Below are 5,308 nucleotides of genomic sequence, written 5' to 3'. Positions count from 1 at the left end.
TTCATGAAACTAAAAATCTTCTGCTCAACAAAAGAAATTTTCTCTAAACTGAAAAGACCACCCACAGAGTGTGAGATAATATTTGCCAGCTATACATCAGACATATAACTGATAACCAGAATATATAGGGAACTAAAAAAACCAAAATCTCCCCAAATTAATGAACCAATAAAGAAATGGGCAATTGAACTAAGCAGAAGTTTCTCAAAAGAAGAAGTTCAAATGGCCAAAAACACATGGAAAAATGCTCACCGTCCCTAGCAATAAAGGAAATGCAAATTAAAACCACACTATGATTCCACCTCACCCCCATTAGAATAACCATCATTAGCAACAGGACTAACAACAGGTGTTGATGAGGAGGTGGGGAAAAAGGAACCCTCTTACACTGCTGGTAAGAATATAAACTAGTACAACCACTCTGGAAAAAAATTGGAGGCTTCTTAAAAATCTAAACATTGATCTACTATATGATGCAGCAATATTACTCTTGAGGATATACCCAAAAGAATGTGACACAGGTTACTCCAGAGGAACCTGCACAGCCATGCTTATTGCGGCACTAGTCACAATAACCAAGTTATGGAAACAGCCAAGATGCCCCACTACTGATGAATGGATTAAGAAAATGTGGTATCTATACACAATGGAATTTTATGCAGCCATGAAGGAGAATGAAATGTTATCATTTGCTGGTAAATGGATGGAATTGGAGAACAACATTCTGAGTGTGGTTAGCCTGGACCAAAAGACTAAAAATCATATGTTCTCCTTCATATGTGGACATTAGATCAAGGGCAAACACAACAAGGGGATTGGACTTTGATCACATGATAAATCTGGAGCACACAAGGAAGGTGTGAGGATAGGTAAAACACCCAAAAAACTATATAGCATTTGTTGCCCTCAACACAGAGAAACTAAAGCAGATACTTTAAAGCAACTGAGGCCAATAGGAGAAGGGGACCAGGAACTAGAGAAAAAGTTAGTTCAAGAAGAATTAACGTAGAAGGTAAGACACATGTACAGGAAATCAATGCATGTCAGCTCCCTCAGCTCCCTGTATAGCTACCCTTATCTCAACTAACAAAAACCCTTGTTCCTTCTTATTATTGCTTATACTCTCTCTTCAACAAAACTAGAGATAAGGGCAAAATAGTTTCTGCCTGGTAACAAGGGGTAAGGGGGGGGTAAGGAAGGGAGTGGGAGTGTAATGGAGGGGTGGGGGAAGGAAGGAGAAATGACCCAAACATTGTATGCACATACAAATATAATAAAAAATTTTTAATAAGAATAAACTCAGTCTGTACTGAAAAAAGAAAAGAAGTTATCATTCTGTCAGGGACTATTGACTTTGATCATCAGTAGCACATACAGATACTGTTATACTATGTGGACAGAAAAGAATTATGTGTGTCCTCAGGTGAGGCTCTAAAGTGCTTCTTTGTAGTCACTTTCTCCAATGTGATAATAAATGCAGAAATCCAGGCCTAAGGATGATATATTGACAAGGGGCTCACACCCACATGAATTTTGGTCTGTATCATGTCACTCGACAGATTTTCAATATCAGGAGTTTCAATGTTAGCATGAAGGAAGCCTAGAATGGAATGTGCAGGAGGGGAAACAGTATTATCTATCAGTCAGAGGCCAGCTGGATTAGTTGGAGTGTGGTTCAGTCCCAGGGACTTTTATCTTCTAAGCTTCCTACAGGAAGTGATATCCACCAGAATCCTAAGGGATATACTCTTGGAACTAATATGTGTATCAAGTGAATCTAAACAACACAAGGGTTGGACATATAGATGCACTTTCCAGATACCCCCTTTGAAGGAAAACTTCTTGACCCAGCCCTTGGGAGTTTCTGCAAGCATCCTTCATGGTTTCTTTGGCTACAGAGACCCACATTGCCAAGGCCGTGCTCCTTCCCCAGGGTAGCTTATATTCAATGAATGATTGATGTAGAAGTATAAGGATCTGGTCATTTTGGCACAAAGTGGGACAATCTGAATGCCTATTCAGATTGGCTGAAGTTCAGCTTGTAACACAGCTTGACTTCTCCTGCTGCCTAATACTACTTCCTTCCTTACTTTTCCTTAGGTGTTGATTCAACGTCATTCTTTACCACATTCCATATTAAGCTCCATGTCAAAGTAACCATCCTGAAGAATACAACCTGCAATACATGCCTAATAATGAGGTGGAAGATATTTAGGAACAGTAAGTTTTTCTCAAAACTTCTCATGTAAGTAAGGCATGCTTGTGGAAATTTCTGAGCCCTTTGGTGTAATCCCTATACTCTGCTGCAACTAACACTCATTGAAAGTGTTATGTTTTACTTTTTATAAACAACTGTGATAAATCACTTAAATGCCACTCTAATAGTTATAATTCAAACTCTGCATCCTTCTTTGAATTTGTTTAATCAGAAATCTTAGCTTTCCAAAGTCCTAAGATAAAAGCCTTGAGTGATTTAAAAAGAAAAATTTTGGTGGTACTGGAGTGTTAGGCAGGCACTCTGCCAGCACTTTTTGTGTTGGCTATTTTTGAGATAAGATCTTGCTTTTGGCCTCAGCCAGCATTGAACTACAATCCTTCTTATCTCTGCCTCATTGCTGAGCTTCATTATGTCTTGAGAAAATAAATTGAAATTTGAATTTTAACTGATAATATTAAAAAATCATGGAGCTGGTGGGATGGCTCAAGTGGTGGAATACCTGCTTAGCAAGTGTGAATGTGAGACCCTGAGTTTAAACCTCAGTACTGTCATAAAAATCATCTGAGACAATCTCTTTTATAATGAAGATGTCTCAGAAATTACCTAGATTCCTAGATCTTTGCCTTCAGTGGACTTATTGCCCCAGAATTCCTCAAGCACACTTCAGTGGTTCTTACATAATTCATGTAGTCTGCTACCCTTATGGTGTTCAAACGGGCATCTTTCTGACTTTCACCTTGTCTTTGCTCCAAATAATATTTCAAACATATTTTCTTGAGGGTCTGTTTCTTAGAGATATGATATTGAGTAATACACATTAGTTCTGGTAAATTTTAAAAGAACAAAATAATTTATTGGAAATCAGGAGTAGTTCAAATACTTGAAAGAAAGTAGAACAATCAAGGCTGCATTAATTCAAAATCTAGAGCAGCTCTGGGGATACCAGTCACAGGAGTTCATAGCTATCTTGCAATATGTCCTAAGAATCCTCCCTGCAGAATCTGAATCAATGGATCTGGAATGTGATTTAAGGATTCATATGTTTTAGAATGACCTGCTTAAAGTGCTGCCCATGGAAATTTTGCTCAACCCATCTTCTGGTCCATCATGTCTGTATTCATGTTTAAAAATTCCAGGGAAATTGATGGGTAATGTCAGATTTATGAAGGTTTCTTTTTTTTCTTTTTTTTTTTTTTTTACTTAGGGGAGAGCGCGAACGCAGTCCCCCACTACCACAAATTATGCAGTCGAGTTTCCCACATTTGGGGAAATCGCAGGGGTCAGCACATCCGGAGTGCAATAGATAAGCCTCGCCCTGGGAAAACCACCTTCGTGATCATGGTATCTCCCCTGCCAGGTAAGTATTTTATGAAGGTTTCTAACCTTAGCGCATCTGATGAAGGATTTGTTGTGAAAAAAAATAATAACTGTTCACTGCAGATGTTCTTACAAATGGCTAAACATCTGATTTTTTTCACACTTCTTTGGTTATAATATCTTTATCATATTTTGCTTATCAGGAGTTGTCTGCAGTAGTTCTATATTAAAGAATTTAATGAGAACTATCTTATAGTCCAGAACAGGGTCAATTTTTATAATTGTTATAAAATACTTTAAAAGGGGTAACTAATTTTTAATAGAATATATAACAGTAAATATTTTCATTGTGCTATATGAATCATTAGTATACTCACTTCTTCCTACATAATTTTTGTGACAGCAATTTTCTCTCTTTGCCATCATTATTAAATGTCATAGTCTGTACATAATTTATATATATGAACATTCATAGTTGTTATTCCATCATTAGATTTTAAATCCTATAAATATAAATATCACTTTTGGTCTTAGTTAATGATTCTTCTTTAAGATATATTTGGTTTTATTAACACATTTGGTTTCTTTTGATTTTATTGTAGAATTTTCTTGGTATGTTATTTGTTGGAGACCAGTCATGAACTCTAGATTGGGATATAATGGAGTTTGCACAGCCTTTCCATGGTAGAAGTTTGTACAGCCTATTCTACCATATTTTTCCCAGCACCTGGTGTCTTGACCTTTGTTTTCACATCTCCTTGAAGAATAAAACCTGCTGTGTCCTCATACCAGCCCTCTGATACAAAACTAGAAAAAGTGCCAGAACTATTTGGAGACTCCCTGGTGCCATATTAATCAATACCTTAGATAAATTGTCCTGAGTGCCTTGATGATTCCAGAACTGATGTGTTCTAATTAAGCTTCTATAGCCTTAGGAAAATCAGCCCACCAAATTTCATTCCTTTTACCTTAAATCAAAGAATTGTTGAAGCTTGATTTTTACCTGAGTCTTTTCTTTGTACTGACCTATAAAATATACACTCTGGCTCAGGTAGGCACTCACATTTCCCATCAGGAACGTGCAGCCCTCTCGTCCCTTGCTTTTCTATTTATGTCTGTATGTCTGTGTGTATCTTATTTCTCATTCCCTGCCACTCCTAGTCAGATTCACGCAGCATACCCACGCAGGTCACAGGCAGTTATTTTTCTCCTTTCCAATGATATATACTGTGCCATTTTAAATACTAAGAAAATATAAGTGAAGTGTACATGTGTTATGGAGTATAAAATTAACATCAACAATTTTGACCTTTGTAACTCACTTCCTTCCACCCCACTACACTGAAAAGCTTTTATCATTCACTCAATTTCTTAAAAAATTTCATCAAATCGGTCTTCATGAAGCCTAATAATTTTCATGGTATAAAATTATACCATTTCATACATGTACTTGAATGATCCCCTTTTTGACTAAATCTACTAAATATTAATTATTTATTATGTTCCATTCATATTCTTCCATATAGCTGTAGTCAAACCATTTTTTCAGTCAAACAACTTTTCATTGTTTGAAGGTACAATTTATTAATCCACTTTTCTGTTAATAAAAATTTAGTTTTCCACAGAAGACCAAAAATCGTATGTTCTCTCTCATATGCAGACTTTAAATCTAGTGGTTGAACTTGGGTCACATGACAAAGGGAGAGCACACATGGGAGATATGGGAATAGGCAAAAACCCAAAACATAAAAGTTTTTGATGTCCCCACTCCAG

The 5,308-nt window shown here is 36.6% G+C and overlaps 1 non-coding gene across 1 annotated transcript; it reads right to left on the bottom strand.

Annotated features, from left to right (window-relative positions):
- Positions 1 to 3,419: 3,419 nt before the first annotated feature.
- Positions 3,420 to 3,583, bottom strand: LOC141419943 (U1 spliceosomal RNA). The gene has a single exon (XR_012444667.1). It is a non-coding gene; the product is annotated as a U1 spliceosomal RNA (small nuclear RNA).
- Between the last annotated feature and the right edge of the window lie 1,725 nt (positions 3,584 to 5,308).

This window comes from Castor canadensis, chromosome X, assembly GCF_047511655.1.
Source record: "Castor canadensis chromosome X, mCasCan1.hap1v2, whole genome shotgun sequence".
NCBI classification, from domain to species: Eukaryota; Metazoa; Chordata; class Mammalia; order Rodentia; family Castoridae; genus Castor; species Castor canadensis.
Note: the sequence above shows the minus strand (reverse complement) of the source record. Positions and strands in the feature narration are given on the sequence as shown.